Below are 23,811 nucleotides of genomic sequence, written 5' to 3' on the forward strand. Positions count from 1 at the left end.
TTCCTTCAACAAATGTTTAATAAGAGCAAACCTTAGCCTCCAATAGAACAACAACATGGTAGGCCCAGCCCTGTATACATGAAGGTTATGTTTAGACTGCAGTTCTATGTGTTCTGTGATATAGGGATGCTAATGACTAAGAGAACAGTGAGAGGTACAAGTCTTAGAAGGGGTGGAACCAACCCAGAGGGCACTGGGGATATTTGTGGGAACACTGCAAAAGTAGTGTACACCCAGGCAGCAAGGGTGTCCTGTAGCACTCATGACACTTTGCACACAGAACAATTTCCCCATTCTTTGTAATCTGCTAATATTCTACCAAACATTCTTGTAGGCTAAAGACTATTCTACAATTATATGAGCCAAGAGCCTAACCGTATGCTACATGTAAACATACAGCATATTTTGCATGATTTTAAAATATATTGAATTTCCAAGAAATGCAGGTATTGCGTAAATCAAGGAACCACTGTATTTTGTTTTGTATGAATCTTTACCAAGACCTGTTTGCCATTTAAAAAAGTCACAACACATCTAAGTGCTTCATTCTGCCCAACCTTTACATAGTGATACAAACATCATTTTATTCTAAACCACTTTCAATTCTCCTCATTTTCCAGTTGGAATATTATATTGATTTTTTTGCAATGTTCTGTGTAAGTTGGTTATATTAACTGTGACTGTTACTTCACTATGGTAAAGGGATGCTACTAAACACCAATCATGGAAAGATCTTGGGTCCAACAGGGTTCACAGATTCTGAGCTAAAGGAGAGAGAAGCTGCCATTTGCATTGTCATCTGTGACAGCACAGCAGGTATTACATCAGTGATTTGGATGGGCAGTGACCCTGTACAGAGCACTACCAAACAAAGTAACAGTTTACTTCTCCTGGTGTACAGTTTGTATTTCTAGGAATTCATCCATCTCTTGTTTTGCTAGTCTCTATTTCACTTATTTCCCCTGTAATCTTCATTATTTCCTCTGACTGCCTTGGGTTTCATTTGCTCTTCCTTTTTAACATTTTTGTGATTTAAAGTTCGTTTATTGATTTGAGATTATTCTTTCTTAATGGAGGCATTTACAGTTATAAATTTTCCCATAGGACTATTTTTGCAGACATACACTTCCTTTTGACCTCTGTCTTCACTTCATCTATGTTTTAGTATGTTTTGTTTTCCTCTTCATTTACCTCAAATTTTCTGTATTTCCTAATTTCCAGTGTGACTTCTTGTGACACTGGCTAAGAAAAGATTGTTTAATTCCTACATACTTTTAAATTCTCCAAATTTGCTCTGCTAATGATTTCTGCTTTCATTCTATTGTGATCAGAGAATAAACTTTTTATTATTTCAATCCTTCAAAAAAAAATCAGTAAGCCGGAGGATGCAAGATGGCAGAATACGGAGGGAGCTTACTGCTCTAGTCTAGAAGAAGACAGTTTTTAAAAAGTGGAGACAGTGTAGTCTCAGCGAAGAGTTAGGGAGAAAATGGCAGAAGAAACCCCACACAAAGTAGAGAGACACTGTGGAACTACATGGAGGGAATGGACATGCACAACTCAGGACTCCAGCAACCGAGAACCTCAGTACCAGCTTTGGAATGAGGTGAGATAAGGCTGCAGGACCCCAAGCCACTGGTGATAAAGCTGCAGGAATAGCTTGGCAGGAATCTGGCTCAGAGCCCTGTGGGGGACAGTGCACCTCCCAAACTAGAGGAGGAAAAAAGGGAAGGGGGCATGTTTCTCCCTGATCACCCTGCAGCAATGTTCTGTAACAAGCCAGGAGAGTGCAGGCACCATTTTGGACACTAAGTAACAGCTGTGCCAGCTCTGTGTCCGCATACCCAGCAACTGGCCCAATGGAAACAACTGACAGGGGGCTGGGTGCTCGTGACCATGGGAGGCTGTGTGCCCAGACTGTGAAAATATTGTGGCTGTGTGGGAGGGCTAAGGGTGTGGCTGGGACTTCAGGCAGTGACTCTGAGAGGCTCCATGTGCTTGAAGCTCCCTGATTTCCTGGTGAGGGTCATTGCTGCAGAATCCATGCTTACACTGAGGACTGCATGGATCCTTTGTGTGGTTCTTGTGGCAGCATGGACAAACATTATACCCACTGGGGATGGCACCCAGGCATTGGTCTCCTTTGTGCAGAGGAGGTGATCATGAGACTACACCAATAGGTCAGAACAAATCTCCCCTCTGATTAAAAAACAAACAAACAAACGAGGAGACTTACCATGCCTAACCTGGGTGTCACCTTGGATACTTCTGTCATACTGGGTCACTGAACGGAGCTCCCTGGTAACACCCACCACATACCTCTAGGTATTCACTGAAAAACTGGACACTCCACTAAGCCACAGAGGAATAATCTAAAAATAAAAGCCATCACAGGGGAAAACAAAACAAAACAAAAAAGAAACCAATGAATATCTCCACAAATGCCTAAACATAAATGCAGCCATTCAAAAAACAAGAATAAGACAACATGATGCCCCCAAAAGAATACAACATATCAATACTAGAATGTGAAGATGAAGAGACTGAAGAAATGCCAGAAACAGAATTCAAAAAACTGATAGTAGGATTACTTATCAGTAATAAAAAGCAAATCCAAGAACTGATGAAATCTGTACATTACATGAAAGAAAATTTTTCCCATGAAATTGAAATCTTAAAGAGAAATCAAAATGAACCTTGGAAATAAAGAATTCAAAAGAACAAATAAAAAATGTGGTGGAAAGCCAGATTCAGTGAAGCAGAAGAAAGAATATCCAAGTTATAAGAAAAATCACTAGAAATTTTACAATCAAACAAAAAAAAAAAGAGGAAGCAGAGGTGGAGATGGAGGTGGAAGAGGAGGATGAGAAGGAGGAGAAAGAAGGGGAAGGGCAAGGAGAAGGAGAAGAGGAGGAGGAAGGAGAAAAAGAAATCAGAAAACTTAAAAACACTGTTGGAGATCTATGGGATACTATCAAATGACACAACATACAGGTCTTAGGAGTTCCTGAAGGCATATAAAGACAGAATGGATTAGAAGGCCTTTTTAGTGAAATAATTACAGAAAAATTCCCTAATTTGGGGAAAAAAGGGACAACGAAGTACAGGAAGCATGTAGAACTCCTAATAGATACAACCAGAAAAAAATCTTCACTATGACACAATGCAGTAAAACTTTCCACAGTAAAACATAAAGAAAAGATTCTAAAATGTGCATGAGAGAAATACAGATCACTTCCAGAGGATCTCCAATTAGACTCACAGGTGAATTCTCATCAGAAATCCTAAAGGCTAGAAACGATTGTTGAGATATAGTACAAGTTTTGAGAGAAAAGAACAGTAAACCCAGAATACTGTACCCTGCAAAGCTCTCATTTATGAATGAAGGTGAAATAAAGACCTTCCATAACAAACAGAAACTGAAAAAATTTGTCACCACTCATCCAGCCTTCAAGAGTTGCTTAAGGATGTGCTACACACAAAAACACAGAAGCACTGTCATCACTACAAAAGAAGGTGAAGGCAGAAAAAACCTCTAGTAAAAGTATAGAGGAAATCCAAAGTAAACAACAGGAATATTTATGGAAAAACTGCAGGATCAAGACATTACTTATCAATAGTCACATTGAATGTAAATGGCCTCAACTATCCAGTTAAAAGATACAGAGTAGCTGAATGGATTAGAAAACAAGACCATCTACAAGAAACACATCTCACAAAGATACCCACAGACTGAAAGTAAAAGGATGAAAAAAGATATTCCATGCTAATGGAAAACAAAAAAGGGGAGGTGGTACCATTCTAATATCAGAAAAAATAGATTTTAACATAAAAATTGTTAGAAGAGATGAAGAAGGGCACTATGTAATGATTAAGGGGCCAATTCAACAGGAAAATATGACTATAATATATGTAAACGCACCCACTTACAGGACACCTGGCTATTTAAAGAAATGTTAATGTACTCAAGGGAGACAGAGACTCCAATACAATAGTAATGGGGGACTTCAACACCCCACTTTCATCAATAGACAGATCAACTGGACAAGCAGCAATGGCACAACAAAGTTAATCAACACTATAGACCAAATAGACCTCATAGATACCTACAGAACTTTCCATCCTACAGTTGCAGAATACACATTCTTCTCACCAGTGCATGGAACATTCTCTAGGATTGATCACATGCTGGCCACAAAGCAAGTCTCAGAAAATTCAAAAAAATCAAAATCATATCATGCATCTTCTTGGACCACAATGGAAAGAAGCTGGAAATCAACAACTCAGGAATTTTGAGAACAAATGCAAACACATGGAGACTGAACAACAGGCTCCTGAATGAACAGTGAGTCATTGAAAAAAATCAAAAGAGAAATAAAAAAATTCTGGTAACAAATTAAGATGACAATACAACATATCAAAACTTATGGGGGCCGGCACCGTGGTACACTAGGTTAATCCTCTGCCTGCAGTGCCGGCATCCCATGTGGGCACCGGTTCTAGTCCTGATTGTTCCTCTTTCAGTACAGCTCTCTGCTATGGCCTGGGAGGGCAGTGGAGGATGGCCAAAGTGCTTGGGCCCCTGCACCTGCATGAGTGACCAGGAAGAAGCACCTGGCTCCTAGCTTCAGATCGGCATAGCTCCAGCCATTGCGGCCATTTGGGGAGTGAACCAGAAAGGGAGGACCTTTATCTTTGTCTCTCTCTCTCTGTCTGTGGCTCTACCTGTCAAATAAATAAATAAAATATTTTTAAAATTTAAAAATAATAAATAAAAAAACTTATGTGATACAGCAAAAGCAGTATTAAGAGGAAAGTTTATAACAATTGATGCCTACATCAGGAAATTGAAAAGGCACCAAATAAATGAGTTATCAATGCATCTCAAAGACCTAGAAAAACAACAGCAAACCAAACCAAATACTAGTAGGAGAAAAGAAATAACTAAATTTAGAGAAGAAATAAACAAAATTGAAACCAAAAAAACAAGATCTGGTTTTGTGAAAAAACAAACAAAATTGACACAGCATTGGCCCAACTAACTAAAAAAGGAAAGAGAAGACCCAAATCAATAAAATTAGAGAAGAAAAAGGAAATATAATGACAGACACCACAGAAATAAAAAGAATCATAAAAAATTACTACAAAGAGCTTTATGCCAGCAAATCAGGAAACCTAGAAGAAATGGATAGATTCCTGTTTAGGAAGGATACAACCTTCCTAAATTGAGCCATGAAGACACAGAAAACCTAAATAGACCAATAACTGAGACAGAAATTGAATCATAAGAAAGACACTCCAAATAAAGAAAAGCCCAGGACCAGAAGGCTTCACTGCTGAATTCTACCAGACATTTAAAGAACTAACTCCAGGGGGAGAGGCAAGATGGCAGAATAGGGAGGGAGCACGCCGATAGTCCGGGAAAAGATAAAAAAAGTTCAATTAAAAAAAAAAAAGTGAATAGCACCTGCGGGAAAAGGGTGCGATCCAGGGGGACGAACTGAGGGATTGAGCATGCCAGGATCCTTTGGTGTCTCCGCCCTCCCCCCAGTCAGAGCTGCAGCGGGCGGAAAGCAGCCATCTTGTTAGCTTACATTTGGGCATAAAGGAGAACGGCCTATGCTTTCACACTCCGAAGGAGGAAACTTCAAGGGCGGAGTCCAAAGGTGGACTGGAGTTACTCGGCACTCCTCGCACAGGGGGCACAGCGAGGGAGAGTGGCTGACCGATGATCCGCAGGCACAGACACGTCAGGGCAAACAAAGGAACGGGGAAGCCAGCCCCAAGGGGTGGAGACTGGCACCTCAAAGCCCTGACACCAGCCCACTCAAGTTACAAAATAAATAAATAAATAACAAATAAATAAATAAACTCTAGAAGGTAGAGCTGCCTACTTACACTGGATATTGGTACAGAGGCACAGCAGCCATAGCAGAGGGAAATCAACCTGAAAATCTAGCCAAACGGAAATGCCGAAAAACAAAGGAAAATTTCAGAATAACAATATAGAAGAACCTATAAACTCACCAATGGAACAGGCTAAACCATCCATAACAGAGGCTGAAGAAGAAGAATTTGAAACCATGCCAGAAAAAGAATTCAGAAAATTAACAATCAGATTACTTAGAAATAATGAGAAACAGTGTCGAGAGCTGACCGAAAAGCAAGCCCAAGGATTAGAGATCCTAAAGAGAAGCCAGAATGAAATACTAGAAATGAAAACCTCAATTGACCATAGAAAAAACACCGTGGAATCCCTCAGAAATCGAACAGATGAAATAGAAGAGCGAATATCAGAATTCGAAGACAAACTTCCAGAAATAATACAGTCAGTTCAAACACATGAAGAAGAAATTAGAAAATTAAAAAATACAGTTGGAGACCTACATCATTCAACCAAGCACTGTAATGTTTGGATAATAGGAGTCCCTGAGGGGGTGGAAAGAGAGAATGGATTGGAAGGCGTTTTCAATGAAATAATATCAGAAAACTTCAAACAAAGGCAGCTGGATAACAACAGGCAAATTCAACAGATAGCCAGGACTCCGAACAGGGTAGACCAGAAGAGAAATTCACTGCAACACATTGTGGCAACACTCAGCTCAGTGACACACAAAGAACAAATCCTAAAATGTGCCAGAGAAAAACGACAAATCATATTCAGGGGTAAGTTAATCAGACTCACCCCAGACTTCTCATCGCAAACACTACAGGCAAGGAGACAATGGAATGATATATTCCAAGTTTTAAAAGACGAACAATGCCAACCTAGAATACTATACCCTGCAAAGCTATCATTTATGAATGAAGGGGAAATAAAGATCTTCCACGACAAACAGAAACTGAAAGAATTTGTATCCTCGCGTCCAACCCTACAACACTTGCTCAAAGACGTGCTGCACTCAGAAATACAAAAACAAGAACTTCACTACAAAAAAAAAGCGAATGTAGAATAAGCTACAAAAAAATTTCAAAATACATAAACAGCTCGTTTCAGGAAACATGATTGGGAAAAGACAGTACATAACAGTAGTCACACTGAATGTGAATGGCCTTAATTGTACTACCAAGAGACACAGACTAGCTGATTGGATCAAGAAAGAGAATCCATCTATATGCTGCCTTCATGAAACACACCTTATCAGCAAAGATGCACGCAGACTGAAAGTGAAAGGATGGAAAAAGGTACTCCAAGCTAAAAGAAATCAAAAAAGAGCTGGTGTGGCCATCCTAATATCGGACAAAATAGACTTTAATATAAAAACTATTAAAAGAGACAAAAAGAGCACTAATGATTAAAGTATCTATCCAACATAAAGACATTACTATAATAAATGTATACACACCTCATTACAGGGTGCCTGGCTACTTGAAAGAATTACTAAAGGACTTAAAGGGAGATATAGATTCAAATACAATAGTAACAGGGGACTTCAACACCCCACTCTCACCAATGGACAGATCAACCAGACAGAAAATTAACAAGAAAATAATAGAGCTAATTGACCAAATACACCTAGTAGATATCTTCAGAGCCTTCCACCCCACAGACACAGAGTTCACATATTTCTTCCCAGTACATAGAATGTACTCTAGGGTTGACCATACACTAGGCCATAAAGGGAGCCTCAACAAATTAAAAGAAAAAAAAAACTGAAACTATACCATGCATCTTCTCAGACCATAGTGCAGTGAAACTCGAAATCAACAACCCAAGAATCTCTACACTTTATGCAAACATGTGGAGAATGGACATGATTCTGAATGAACAGTGGGTCATCGAAGAAATCAAAGGATTTCTAGAAACAAATGAAAATGATAACACAACCTATCAAAACCTATGGGATACAGCAAAAGAAATGCTAAGAGGAAAGTTTATAGCAATTGGTGCCTATATCAAGAATATAGAAAGGAACCAAACAAATGAACTCTCCATGTACCTCAAGGATTTAGAAAAACAGCAGCATATCAAGCCCAAACCCAGCAGAAGGAAAGAAATACTAAAGATTAGAGAAAAAATAAACAGAATTGAAACAAAGAAATACAGAAGAATAACAAAACCAAGAGCTGGCTCTTTGAAAAAATAAATAAAATCGACACACCATTGGACCAACTAACCAAAAAAAGGAGAGAGAAGCCCCAAATCCGTAAAATCAACGATACTAATGGAAAGGTAACAACAGACACAACAGAAATAAAAATAATCATCAGAAACCACTACAAAGAGATGTATTCTAACAAACTGGGGAACTCAGGAAACCCCAGAAAGTATGCAAACACATGGAGACTGAACAACACGCTCCTGAATGAACACTGGGTCATTCAAGAAATCAAAACAGAAATCAGAAACTTTCTGGAAGTAAATGAATATAACAACACAACATATCAAAACTTATGGGATACAGCAAAAGCAGTATTGAGAGGCAAGTTTATAGCAATAGGGGCCTATATCAAGAAATTGGAAAGACACCAAATAAATGAGCTCTCAGCGCATCTCAAGGACCTAGAAAAACTGCAGCAAACCAGACCCAAATCTAGTAGGAGAAGAGAAATAATTAAAATCAGAGAAGAAATTAACAGGATTGAATCCAAAAAAAACATTACAAAAAATCAGCCAAGCGAGAAGCTGGTTTTTTGAAAAAATAAACAAAATTGACACCCCATTGGCCCAACTAACTAAAAAAAGAAGAGAAAAGACCCAAATCAATAAAATCAGAGATGAAAAAGGAAACGTAACAACAGACACCACAGAAATAAAAAGAATCATCAGAAATTACTACAAGGACTTGTATGCCAGCAAACAAGAAAATCTATCAGAAATGGATAGATTCCTGGACACATGCAATCTACCTAAATTGAACCATGAAGACATCGAAAACCTAAACAGACCCATAACTGAAACAGAAATTGAAACAGTAATAAAGGCCCTCCCAACAAAGAAAAGCCCAGGACCAGATGGATTCACTGCTGAATTCTACCAGACATTTAAAGAAGAACTAATTCCATTTCTTCTCAAACTATTCAGAACAATCGAAAAAGATGGAATCCTCCAAAATTCTTTCTATGAAGCCAGCATCACCTTAATCCCTAAGCCAGAGAAAGATGCAGCACTGAAAGAAAATTATAGACCAATATCCCCGATGAACATAGACGCAAAAATCCTCAATAAAATTCTCGCCAATAGAATACAACAACACATCAGGAAAATCATCCACCCAGACCAAGTGGGATTTATCCCTGGTATGCAGGGATGGTTCAACATTCGCAAATCAATCAATGTGATTCACCACATTAACAGACTGCAGAAGAAAAACCATGATTATCTCAATAGATGCAGAGAAAGCATTCGATAAAATTCAGCACCCTTTCATGATGAAAACTCTAAGCAAATTGGGTATAGAAGGAACATTCCTCAATATAATCAAAGCAATTTATGAAAAGCCCACAGCCAGCATCCTAATGAATAGGGAAAAGTTGGAAGCATTTCAACTGAGATCTGGTACCAGACAGGGATGCCCACTCTCACCACTGCTATTTAACATAGTTCTGGAAGTTTTAGCCAGAGCCATCAGACAAGAAAAAGAAATTAAAGGAATACAAATTGAGAAGGAAGAAGTCAAACTATCCCTCTTCGCAGACGATATGATTCTTTACTTAGAGGATCCAAAGAACTCTACTAAGAGACTATTGGAACTCGTTGAGGAGTTTGGCAAAGTGGCAGGATATAAAATCAATGCATAAAAATCAACAGCCTTTGTACACACAAGCAATGCCACAGCTGAGAAAGAACTGCTAAGATCAATCCCATTCACAATAGCTACAAAAACAAATACCTTGGAATAAACTTAACCAAGGACGTTAAAGATCTCTACGATGAGAATTACAAAATCTTAAAGAAAGAAATAGAAGAGGATACCAAAAAATGGAAAAATCTTCCATGCTCATGGATTGGAAGAATCAACATCATCAAAATGTCCATTCTTCCAAAAGCAATTTATAGATTCAATGCAATACCAATCAAGATACCAAAGACATTCTTCTCAGATCTAGAAAAAATGATGCTGAAATTCATATGGAGGCATAAGAGACCTCGAATAGCTAAAGCAATCTTGTACAACAAAAACAAAGCCGGAGGCATCACAATACCAGATTTTAGGACATACTACAGGGCAGTTGTAATCAAAACAGCATGGTACTGGTACAGAAACAGATGGATAGACCAATGGAACAGAATTGAAACACCAGAAATCAACCCAAACATCTACAGCCAACTTATATTTGATCAAGGATCTAAAACCAATTCCTGGAGCAAGGACAGTCTATTCAATAAATGGTGCTGGGAAAACTGGATTTCCACATGCAGAATCATGAAGCAAGACCCCTACCTTACACCTTACACAAAAATCCACTCAACATGGATTAAAGACCTAAATCTACGACCTGACACCATCAAGTTACTAGAGAACATTGGAGAAACCCTTCAAGATATTGGCACAGGCAAAGAATTTCTGGAAAAGACCTGGGAGGCACAGGCAGTCAAAGCCAAAATCAACTATTGGGATTGCATCAAATTGAGAAGTTTCTGTACTGCAAAAGAAACAGTCAGAAGAGTGAAGAGACAACCAACAGAATGGGAAAAATTTGCAAACTACGCAACAGATAAAGGGTTAATAACCAGAATCTACAAAGAGATCAAGAAACTCCACAACAACAAAACAAACAACCCACTTAAGAGATGGGCCAAGGACCTCAAGAGACATTTTTCAAAAGAGGAAATCCAAATGGCCAACAGGCACATGAAAAAATGTTCAAGGTCACTAGCAATCAGGGAAATGCAAATCAAAACCACAATGAGGTTTCACCTCACCCCGGTTAGAATGGCTCACATACAGAAATCTACCAACAACAGATGCTGGCGAGGATGTGGGGAAAAAGGGACACTAACCCACTGTTGGTGGGAATGCAAACTGGTCAAGCCACTATGGAAGTCAGTCTGGAGATTCCTCAGAAACCTGAAAATAACCCCACCGTTCGACTCAGCCATCCCACTCCTTGGAATTTACCCAAAGGAATTTAAATTGGCAAACAAAAAAGCGGTCTGCACCCTAATGTTTATTGCAGCACAATTCACAATAGCCAAGACCTGGAACCAACCTAAATGCCCATCAACTGTAGACTGGATAAAGAAATTATGGGATATGTACTCTTTAGAATACTATACCGCAGTAAGAAACAACGAAATCCAGTCATTTGCAACAAAATGGAGGAATCTGGAACACATCATGCTGAGTGAAATAAGCCAGTCCCAAAGGGACAAATACCATATGTTCGCCCTGATTGGTGACAACTGACTGAACACCAAAAAGGAAACCTGTTGAAGTGAAATGGACACTATGGGAAATGGTGACTTGATCAGCATAGCCCTGACTGTTAATGAACAACTTAATACATTATCCCTCTTAGTAGTTTTTTTGTCTGTTCTACTTAATATGACTGGTTTAATTCTGTAATTAATACACAGTTATTCTTAAGTGTTGAAATTTAACTGAAATGTGATCCCTGTTAAACATAAGAGTGGGAATAAGAGAGGGAAGAGATGTACAATTTGGGACATGCTCAAGCTGACTTGCCCCAAATGGTAGAGTTAGAAACATACCAGGGGACTCCAATTCAATCCCATCAAAGTGGCATGTACCAATGCCATCTCACCAGTCCAAGTGATCAATTTCAGTTCACAATTGATCATAATGAAAGGACTAAGAGTCAAAGGGAGCACATAAACAAGTCTAGTACCTGCTAACACTAACCGATAGAATAAATAAAGGGGAGAGTGATCCAACATGGGAAGTGAGATACTCAGCAGACTCATAGAATGGCGGATGTCCTAAACAGCACTCTGGCCTCAGAATCAGCCCTAAAGGCACTCCAATCTGGCTGAAAAGCCCATGAGAGTATTTCAGGCATGGAAAGCCAAGACACTCTGGCAAAGAAAAAAAAAAAAAAACCTAAATGAAAGATCTCTGTGAGTGAGATCCCAGTGGAAAGAACAGGTCTTCAAAGAAGGAGGTACCTTTCTCTGAAGGGAGGAGAGAACCTCCACTTTGACTATGACCTTGTCTAAACAAGATAAGAGTTGGAGAACTCAAGGGGCTTCCATAGCCTTGGAAACTCATGACCGGAGCATAGGGAGATTACTGATGCCATAAACAGGAGTGTCAATTTGTAAAGTCAACAACAGGAGTCACTGTGCACTTACTCCTCATGTAGGACCTCTGTCCTTAATGTGCTGTACATTGAGACTTAATGCTATAATGAGTACTCAAACAGTATATTTCACTTTGTGTTTCTATGGGGGTTCAAACTGTTGAAATCTTTACTTAATGTATACTAAACTGATCTTCTGTAAAAAAAAAAAAAAGAAGGAGGAGGAGGAGGAGAAGAAGAAGAAGAAGAAGAAATAATTATCAATTCCCAACTTGACTCTCACTGGGATTAAACATGACAGTAGGTCTGATCTGATTTCATCATCATTTAAAAAATCATCTATTATTTTTCACTTTATGTTTCTGTGTGGGAGCAAACTGTTGAAATCTTTACTTAATATACACTAAACTTATCTTCTGTATATAAAGAGAATCGAAAATGAATCTTGATGTGAATGGAAGGGGAGAGGGAGTGGGAAAGCGGAGGGTTGCAGGTGGGAGGGACGTTATGGGGGGGAAGCCATTGTAATCCATAAGTCGTACTTTGGAAATTTATATTCATTAAATAAAAGTTAAAAAAAAGAAATCAATAATAAAACCAACTCAAAAAAAAAAAAAAACAATCAAGTACCTTGGAATAAATTTAACCAAGGATGTCAAAGACCTCTATGATGAAAATTACAAAACATTAAAGAAAGAAATAGAAGAAGACACACAAAAAAATGGAAAAACCTGCCATGCTCATGGATTAGAAGAATCAATATCATCAAAATGTCCATTCTCCCAAAAGCAATTTACAAGTTCAATGCAATACCAATCAAAATACCAAAGTCATTCTTCAAAGACCTAGAAAAAATGATGCTGAAATTCATATGGAGAAACAGGAGACCGAGAATAGCTAAAGCTATAAAAAGCTATAAAAAGCTACAATAAAAACAAAGCCAGAGGCATCACAATTCCAGACTTCAAGACATACTACAGGGCAGTTATAATCAAAACAGCCTGGTACTGGTACAAAAACAGATGGATAGAACAATGGAACAGAATAGAAACACCGGAGATCGATCCAAACATCTATAACCAACTCATATTTGACAAAGGACCTAAAACCAACCTCTGGAACAAGGACAGCCTCTTCAACAAATAGTGCTGGTTAAACTGGATGTCCACATGTCAAAGTATGAAGCAAGACCCCTACCTTACACCTTTTACAAAAATCCACTCAACATGGATCAAAGAACTAGAGACACGCCACGACACCATGAAACTAATTGAGAGCATAGGGGAATCCTTCAACATTGTAACAGGCGAAGAATTCCTGGAGAAGACCCCAGTGGCACAGGTAATCAAAGATAAAATAAACAAATGGGATTACCTCAACTTGAAAAGTTTCTTTACAGCAAAAGAAACAGGAAAGTGAAGAGGCAACCAACAGAATGGGAGATGTTATTTGCAAACTACACAACAGATAAAGGATTAACAACTAGAATCTATAAAATGAAAGAAACTTCACAGAAACAAAACAAACAACCCAATAAAAAGATGGGCCAAGGACCTTAACAGACATTTTTCAAAATAGGAAATCCAAATGGCCAACAGACACATGAAAAAATGTTCAGGATCCCTAGCCATCAGGGAAATGCAGATCAAAACCACAATGAGGTTTCACCTCACTCCGGTTAGATTGGCTTACATACAGAAATCAACTGACAACAGACGCTGGCGAGGATGTGAGGGAAAAAAGGACACTAATCCACTGTTGGTGGGAATGCAAACTGGTAAAGCCACTATGGAACACAGTTTGAAGAGTCCTCAGAAACCTGAATATAGCCCTACTACAGGACTCAGCCATCCCACTCCTTGGAATTTACCCAAATGGAATTAAATGGGGAAAAAAGAGCTGTTTGCACCTCAATGTTTGTTGTAGCTCAATTCACAATAGCTAACACATGGAATCAACCTAAATGCCCATCAACTGATGACTGGATAAAGAAACTATGGGATATGTACTCTATGGAACACTATACAGCAGTAAAAAACAATGAAATCCGGGCATTTACAACAAAATGGAAGAAGCTGGGAAACATCATGCTGAATGAAATAAGCCAGTCCAAAAGGGACAAATATCATATGTTCTCCCTGATCAATGATAACTAAACAAGCATCTAAAAGGAAACCCGTTGAAGTGGAATGGACACTATGAGAAACAATGACATGATCAGCCCTTGTCTTGACTGTTGAGGAACAACTTACTATTTTATTCCTTTTAGTATTTTTTTGTTGTTGTTCTTTTTGTTCTACTTAAACCACTGGATTGAACTCTGTAATTAATATACAATTATTCTTAGACGTTTAAAATTAACAGAAAAGTGATCTCTGTTAAATATAAGAGTGGAAATAGGGAGGAAATATACAGGTTGGCACATGCTCACTCGGACTTACCTCCAATGGTAGAGTTAGAAATGTGCCAGGGGATTCCAATTCAATCTTATGAAGGAGGCATGTACCAATGCCAGCTCACTTGTTAAAGTGATAATTTTAAGTACATAATTGATCAAAAAGATAGGTTAAGTGTCGAAGAGATTTCACAAATAAGACCAGTATCTGCAAATAATGAAGGCTAGAATTAAAAGAGAGAGAATGATCCTGTGGGGGAAGATGGACACACAGCAGACTCATAGAATGGCAAACACCCTAAACAGCACTCCGGCCTCAGAATCAACCCTTGGAACATTTGGATCTGGCTAAAAGGTCCATGAGAGTCTCACGGGCATGGAAAGCTAAGACACTGTGGCAAAAACAACCTAAATGAAAGATCTCAGTGAACAAGACCCCAGCAGAAAGAACAGGCCATCAAAGAAGGAGGCACCTTTCTCTGAAGGGAGGAAGGAACCTCCACTGTGATATGGCCTTGACTAAACAAGTTCAGAGTTGGTGAACTCAAGGGGCTTCCATAGCCTCGATAGCTCATGGCAAGAGCCTTGGGTGATTGCTGACGTCAAAAATAAAAGAAACAAACAAAAAAAAGAAACACTCAGCAAAGTGAAGAGACAACCAACAGAATGGGAGAAATTATTTGCAAACTATGCAACTAATAAAGGATAAGTAACCAGAATATCCAAAGAGATCAAGAAATCAACAACAGAGTCACTGGGCATATGCTCCCCACATAGGATCTCTGTCCTTAATGTGTTTTACTATGAAAGTTAAAAATAACACTACTAGTCGAAGAGTACACTATATCTTTTGTGGTTGTGTGGGTACAGTCTGTTGAAATCTTTGCTTAATATATACTAAGTTGATCTTCTGTATATAAAGATAATTGAAAATGCAACTTGATGAAGTGTGGTATGGGAGAGGGATTGGGAGATGGGAGGGCTGCGGGCGGGAGGGAGGTGGCTGGAGAAAGCCATAACAATGCAAAAGTTGCACTTTGTAAATTCACATTTATTAAATAAAAAAATGAAAAAAAGAACTAACTCCAATTCTTCTCAAGCTATTAAAAACAACTGAAAGTGAGGGAATCCTCCCAAAATTCTTCTATGAAGACAGAATCACCTTAATTCCTAAATCTGAAAAGGATACAATAGAGAAAGAGAACTACAGACCAATTTCCCTGATGATCATAGTCACAAAAATCTTAAACAAAATACTAGCCAATTGAATCCAACTACACATCAGAAAGACCATTCACCAGGACCAAGTGGGATTTATCCCAATTTTGCAGTGATGGTTTAACATTTGCAAATCAATCAATGTGATACACCACATTAACAAATTGAAGAACATAAACCATATGATTAACTCAATAGATGCAGATAAGCATTCAACAAAATAGAACACCCTTTCATGATGAAAATTCGAAGCAAATTGGGTATAGAAGGAACATTCCTCAACACAATCAAGGCAATCTAGACAAACCCACAGTCAACATCCTATTCAATGGTGAAAAGCTGGAAGCATTCTCACTGAGATCAAGAACCAGATAAGGATGCCCACTCTCACTACTGCTATTCAATACAGTCCTAGAAGTTTTAGCCAGAGTTGTTAGGCAAGAAAAAGAAATCAAAGAGATACAAATTGGGAAGGAGGAAGTCAAACTATCACTATTTGCAGATGACATGATTCTATATATACTGGATCCAAAAGACTCCACTAAAGATTGTGGGAACCCATAGAAGAGTTTGGTAAAGTGGCATAATATAAAATCAACAACCTTTGTATACAGAGATAATGCCACAGCTGAGAAAGAACTTCAAAGATCAATCCCATTCACAATAGCTACAAAAAAAAAAATCAAATACCTTGGAATAAATTTAACCAAGGATGTCCAAGATCTGTATGATGAGAATTACAAAACATTAAAGAAAGAAACAGAAGAAGATATGAAAAAAAAAAAAAAGAAAAAATCTTCCATGGTCATGGACTGGAAGAATCAATATTATCAAAATGTGCCTACTACCAAAAGCAATTTACAGATTCAACACAATACTAAACAAAATCCAAAGACATTCTTCTCAGATATAGAAAAAATGACACTGAGGAGCCAGCGCACCGGCATCCCATATGGGTGTAGTTCTAGTCCCGGCTGTGCCTCTTCTGATCCAGCTCTCTACTGATGGCCTGGAAAAGCAGTAGAAGATGGCTCGAGTCCTTGGGCCCCTGTAGCTGCATGGGAGACCTGGAGGAGCTTCTGGCTCCTAGCTTTGGATCGGCCCAGCTCCGACCATTGCTGCCGTTTGGGGAGTGAACCTGCAGATGGAAGACCTTTCTGTCTCTCCCTCTCATTGTCTGTAACACTACCTGTCAAATAAATAAAATAAAATATTAAAAAAAGAAAAAATTATGCCGAAATTCATATGGAAACACAGGAGATTCCAAATAGCTAAAGCAATCTTATACAACAAAAAACAAGCTGGAGACATCACAATACCAGATTTTAAGACACATTATAGGCACTTACAATCAAAACAGCCTGGTACTGGTACAAAAACAGATGGATAGAGCAATGGAACAGACAGAAATGCCAGAAATCAATCCACACAGCTACAACCAACTTATCTTTGACAAAGGAGCTAAAATCAATCCTTGTAGCAGACAGTCTCTTCAACAAATGGTGCTGGGAAAATTGGAACTCTGCATGCAGAAGTATGATGCAAGACCCCCTACCTTACACTTTACACAAAAATCTACTCAAAATGGATCAAAGACCTAAATTTATGACCTGATGCCATCAAATTATTAGAGAACATTGGGGAAACCCTGCAAGACACTGGCATAGGCAAAGAATTCTTGGAAAATACCCCAGAAGCACAGGCAATCAAAGCCAAAATTGACAAATGGAATTATATCAAATTGAGAAGCTTCTGTACTGCAAAAGAAACACTCAGCAAAGTGAAGAGGCAACCAACAGAATGGGAGAAATTATTTGCAAACTATGCAACTAATAAAGGATAAATAACCAGAATATCCAAAGAGATCAAGAAATTCAACAACACCAAAACAAACAACCCAGTGAAGAATTAATAAATGGGCCAAGGACTCAAAAGGCATTTTTCAAAAGATGAAATCCAAATGGCCAACAGACACATGAAAAAATGCTCAGGATCGCTAGCCATCAGGGAAATGCAAGTAAAAACTACAATGAGGATTTACCTCCCCCCAGTCAGAATGGTTTTCACAGAAATCAACAAATGCTGAAAAGGTTGTGGGGGAAAAGGTACCCTAATCCACTGTTGGTAAGAATGTAAACTGGTAAAGCCACCATGGAAGACAGTATGGAGATATCTCAGAAAGCCAAATGTAGACCTACCACATGACTCAGCCATCCCACTCCAGGGAATTTACCCAAAGGAAATGAAATCAGTATATAAAAGAGTTATCTGTAAACCCATGGTTATTGCAGCTCAATTCACAATAGCTAAGATATGAAATCAATCTAAATGCCCATCAATTGAAGACTGGATAAAGAAATTATGGGATATGTACACCATGGAATACTACACATTAGTTAAAAGAAATGCTAGGGTTGGCGCCGAGGCTCACTTTGTTAATCCTATGCCTGCGGTGCCGGCATCCCATATGGGTGCTGGTTCTTGTCCCGGTTGCTCCTCTTCCAGTCCAGCTCTCTGCTGTTGCCCAGAAGGGCAGTGGAGGATGGCCCAAGTGCTTGGGCTCCTGCACCTGCATGGGAGACCAGGAAGAAGCACCTGGCTCCTGGCTTTGGATCCACGCAGCACCGGCCATGGTGGCCATTTGGGAAGTGAACCAATGGAAGGAACATCTTTCTTTCTGTCTCTCTCTCACTCACTGTCTATAACTCTACCTGTCAAATAAAAAAAAGAAATGTAGTCATTTGCAACAAAATGGATGAAACTGGAAAACATCATACTTCGTGAAATAAGCCAGTTCCAAAGGGACAAACACCCTATGTTCTCCCTGACCTGTGATAACTAATAGAGCACCTACAAGGCAATCTGTAAAAGTGAAATTGACACTTTGAGAAGCAAGGACTTTGAATAGCCCTTGTCCTGACTGTTAAGGAACAAGTTTTTTTTTTTTTTCATACTATTTGCTGAACTCTTAACATAGAGTTAATCATATGTGTATAGTTAATTAAAATAGATCTTAGAAAAAAATAAGAGCTAGCAGAGGGAGGAGGAAGAAGAGTGGGAATGGGTAGGAGGGTGGGTACAGTGGGAAGAATTATCATGTTCCTAAAGTTCTAATTATGAGGCCGGCGCCGTGGCTCAATAGGCTAATCCTCCACCTTGCGGCGCCGGCACACCGGGTTCTAGTCCCGGTCAGGGCGCCGGATTCTGTCCCGGTTGCCCCTCTTCCAGGCCAGCTCTCTGCTATGGCCAGGGAGTGCAGTGGAGGATGGCCCAGGTGCTTGGGCCCTGCACCCCATGGGAGACCAGGAAAAGCACCTGGATCCTGGCTCCTGCCATCGGATCAGCGCGGTGCGCCGGCTGCAGCGGCGGCCATTGGAGGGTGAACCAACGGCAAAGGAAGACCTTTCTCTCTCTGTCTCTCTCTCTCACTGTCCACTCTGCCTGTCAAAAAAAAAAAAAAAAAGTTCTAATTATGAAATATATGAAGCTTGCATTCCTTAAATAAAAGGTTTCTAGGAGAAAAAAGTCACTATAGCCAATGAGGTAGGTTCTTTTGCTGTTTGATGACTGTCATTTTACTTGTGAGAAGAATTCTGAGGAATTTTTGGCACATCAGCTGTAGAAAATAACTGTAATCAGCCAGCGCCGTGGCTCACCAGGCTAATCCTCTGCCTGCAGCGCCAGCACCATGGGTTCTAGTCCCGGTTGGGGTGCTGGTTCTGTCCTGGTTGCTCCTCTCCCAGTCCAGCTCTCTGCTTTGGTTCAGGAGTGCAGTGGAGCATGGCCCAGATCCTTGGGCCCTGCACCCGCATGGGAGACCAGGAGGAAGCACCTGGCTCCCAGCTTTGGATCGGCACAGTGCGCTGGCTGCAACACGCCAGCCATAGCAACCACTTCGGGGGGTGAACCAACAGAAAAAGGAAGACCTTTCTTTCAGCTGTCTCTCTCTCCCTAACTCTGCCTGTCAAAAAAAAAAAAAAAAAAGATCTCTCTCTCTCTCTGCTCTCTGCCTCTGTCTGTAGCTCTGCCTTTCAAATAAATAAAAAAAGAAAGAAAATAACTGTAATCAAATAATATGATGTATTAATTTCTTCTTACTTATTCCAATTAATATGAACCTTTGGGTTATAATGAAGAAAGGCTCAAAGTACAAAAAGAAAGTATTCTATATTTTTCTTCTCTCTGTTTTTAAAGAAAACTTTAAGAAAATTGTTGCATCTGATACTGTGGCACAGTGGGTTGAAGCCCTGGCCTGCAGTACCAGCATTCCATATGGGCTCTGGTTCAAGTCCAGGCTGCTCTACTTTTGATCCAGCTCCCTGCTAATGTGCCTGTGAGGGCTGCGGAGGATACCCAAAGTCCTCGGGCTCCTGCACCCACCAAACCCAGAGGAAGATCCTGGCTCCTGGCTTTGGATTGGCCCAGCTCTGGCTGTTGCAGCCATTTGGGGAATGAATCAGAGAATGGAAGATATCTCTCTCTCTGTCTCTGTCTCTACCTCTCTCTGTAACTTTCAAATAAATAGAATAAATCTGCTTAAAAATTGTTTATTTGTTTTCATTTTATTTGAAAGGCAGAGGGATGGAGCTCTTCCACTTGCTAGTTCACTATGCAAAAGTCCCTACTAGCCAAGGCTAGGCCAGGCTGAAACCAAGGCACCAGGTATCCCACATGGGTGACAGGGACCCAAGTACTAAACCATTATCTGCTGTCTCCCAGGGTGCGCATTAGCAGGAAGCTGGAATTGGAAAAACTGGAACTGGGACCCAGGAACTCCAATATAGGAAGCAAGTGCCCCAATCAGATCTTAAATGCTGTGCCAAACACCCATCCCTATATTTTTCATCATAATACCGCTCCTGGGGCCAGCACCGTGGTATAGCAGATAAAGTCGCTGCCTGTAGTGCCAGCATCCCACATGGGCGCCAGTTCAAGACCTAGCTGCTCCACTTCTGATCCAGCTCTCTGCAATGGCCTGGGAAAGCAGTAGAAGATGGCCCAAGTCCTTGGGTCCCTGCACCCATGTGAGACCCAGAGGAAGCTCCTGGCTCCTGGCTTCAGATCGGCATAGCTCTGGCCATTACAGCCAATTGGGGAATAAACCAGCGGATGAAAGACCTCTCTCCCTCTGCCTCTCCTTCTCTCTCTGTGTAACTCTAACTTTCAAATAAATAAATCTTTAAAAGAAAAGAAAATACCGCTCCTTTCCACTTTTCTCAACCCAGACATTCTCCAGTCACAATGGACTAAGGTTGGCTCTGCCTTACTCTGCAAGGTAGAAGACACTGCAAGGTATCTTACACAACTGCTGCCATTCCTTCCGTCTCATCCTATTGAAGTCTTGTTCATCTTTCAAGGCTCACCCTGACAGTAACCCATTAGTAAGTCTTGTTGACTCTATTCCCAAAGTATATCCTAAAATTCATCCTCTTCTTTCCATCTTTTAGCTCCAGCTGTGATCTAAGCCTGTACCACCTTCCTCACTCCTTCACTATTGCCATCGCCCCCTCATGGATCTTCTTGCCCCCAAAACCATCCTCTACCCACTGTGATATTTAAACACCTCAGGGGCAGGCGTTTGGTGCAGTAGTTAAAATGTAGTTTGGCTGGTGCATAGGGAGATTACTGATGCCATAAACAGGAGTGTCAATTGGTAAAGTCAACAACAGGAGTCACTGTGCACTTACTCCTCATGTAGGATCTCTGTCCTTAACGTGCTGTACACTGAGGCTTAATGCTATAACGAGTACTCAAACAGTATATTTCACTTTGTGTTTCTATGGGGGTGCAAACGACTGAAATCTTTACTTAATGTACACTAAACTGATCTTCTGTAAAAAAAAAAAAAAAAAAAAAAAAAAGAAAGAAAGAAATTATCAATTCCCAACTTGACTCTCACTGGGATTAAACATGACAATAGGTCTGATCTGATTTCATCATCATTTAAAAAAATCATCTATTATTTTTCACTTTATGTTTCTGTGTGGGAGCAAACTGTTGAAATACTTACTTAAGGTATACTAAGCTGATCTTCTGTATATTAAGATAATCGAAAATGAATCTTGATGTGAATGGAAGGGGAGAGGGAGTGGGAAAGGGGAGGGTTGTGGGTGGGAGGGACGGTATGGGGGGGGGAAGCCATTGTAACACATGAGTCGTACTTTGGAAATTTATATTCATTAAATAAAAGATTAAAAAAAAAATGTAGTTTGGGACACCCGTCCTCTTTCTGAGTGCCCAGCTGGAGTCCTGGTTCTGCTCTCAAGTCCAGCTTCCTGTTAATGCAGACCCTTGGAGGCAGCAAGTGATGGCTCAAGTCTCTGGATCCCTGCTGCTAATGTGGGAGACCTGGACTGAACATCCAGCTTCCTGGCATTTGGGGAGTTAACCTGCAGATGGGGGGGATCTCTCTCTCTCTCTCTTTCTCTCTCTACCTTTTGCCTGCTAGAACCCCTCCAACAGATTTCCCATCATAGTAGAATAAAGTCTTACCCTAGCCTTCAAGCCTCTACACAGGCCTCTCATTACGCTCCTACTTCATGACCACTCTCCTCCTTGAATTTTCCCTGTATCCCTGATGTCTTTCTTGCTCTCCCTCAAACACACCAAGTTTACCTTTAATTTGAGTTTTGCCCTATTGTTCTTCACCTTCCCTAGATCATTACAAGGCTGACTCCCTCCTACTGAATGACAGCCTGGGTTTAAATGTTATCTCTTCAGTAAAGGTGGTAACTCAACCCAAAGGAACATTCCTTTCCTGCCACTTCCTATCAAATCACCCTATTTTTTAACACAATACTTATTGCTAACTGATCTTTTTGATCATGAATTTATTTAGGGTCTGCTTCCATAAGTGTTCCAATGACTTTGTTCTTTCTACTCATTATTCTATTTCTAGCAAGACTATCCCCAGCAACGTGTGAACTCAGGGCAGTCCCACCAAACAGGACCTAGCCAAGACAGTCATAGTGAAAAGGGGCCAGCCACACTGTCAGTATCCTTCACAGGCTCCTGGAAATATCATTAAAGACAGATGTTTTCAGTGATGTTCAGAAAAGGGAGGTAAAGTGTAGCATCCTGGACACTGTCCGCAAACCTGTGGAACAGAGCCTGTAACATAAAATGCTTCTGGAATGAATGAACATAAGGATTCAAATGAGGTAACTTAAGTTCCTGATTACATTAGCCACTCAATAAGCATTAGGTACCTTCTTAGAGATTCAGAGATTCAGTTTTTTGTTTTTGTTTTTGTTTTTTTCCAGGCAGAGTTAGACAGTGAGAGAGAAAGAGAGAGAGAATTAAAGATTACAGACAGTGAGAGAGAGATAGAGAGAAAGGTCTTCCTTCCATTGGTTCACTCCCCTAAAGGCCACTACGGCCGGCGTTACGCCAATCCAAAGCCAGGAGCTGGGTACTTCCTCCCCGTCTCCCATGCGGGTACAGGGGCCCAAGCACTTGGGCCATCCTCCACTGCCCTCCTGGGCCACAGCAGAGAGCTGGACTGGAAGAGGAGCAACTGGGACTAGTACCCGGCACCCCCACCAGGACTAGAACCCGGGGTGCCGGCACCGCAGGCAGAGGATTAGCCAAGTGAGCCACGGCGCCGGCAGAGATTCAGTTTCTAATAATCACAAAAAAAGCAAGAGAGGGGATACTAAGTGTTCCGTGAGATCTTTTCCAATTCTATCCTTCCTTTTTTTTTTTTTTTTTATTGCAGTAGTAAGCAAAGTAGCAAGGTTTATTGGGGTTAGGGCGCCTGTCAGAATGGATGGAGCAGGATCGGAGAGTGCCCAATCACTCAGACTGGGGAAAGCAAGGTTACATGGTTAAATGGAGATTGTGGCTTATAAGGGAAAAGATCCAGCTGCTGTTTCTCCTTCCCCTCATTCTCCATGACAAAGAAAATTCCTCCCAGGTTTTACTACTCAGTGCTATTGGGCTGGGTAGCCCACCTGGCACCAGGCATAAGTGCTCCCCCTAGGGTGCCTGCCTTG

General features: G+C 40.3%; 1 protein-coding gene across 35 annotated transcripts in view; it reads right to left on the minus strand.

Annotated features, from left to right (window-relative positions):
• SPATA6L (spermatogenesis associated 6 like) overlaps window positions 1–23,811 on the minus strand; it is a 110,018-nt gene that overhangs the window by 48,262 nt on the left and 37,945 nt on the right. The window contains exon 1 of one of the 35 annotated variants that reach the window (XM_089337434.1): window positions 2,237–2,372. The exons of 33 other annotated variants lie outside the window; for them this stretch is intronic. The gene's annotated coding sequence lies outside the window, so the exon portion shown is untranslated. Of the gene's footprint in view, window positions 1–2,236; window positions 2,373–23,811 lie in introns of those variants that run through there. One more of the 35 variants, XR_016210187.1, reaches the window with a different exon arrangement.

Source organism: Oryctolagus cuniculus, chromosome 1, assembly GCF_051225735.1.
Source record: "Oryctolagus cuniculus isolate XC-2025 breed Fujian yellow rabbit chromosome 1, ASM5122573v1, whole genome shotgun sequence".
In the NCBI taxonomy this organism is placed as follows: Eukaryota; Metazoa; Chordata; class Mammalia; order Lagomorpha; family Leporidae; genus Oryctolagus; species Oryctolagus cuniculus.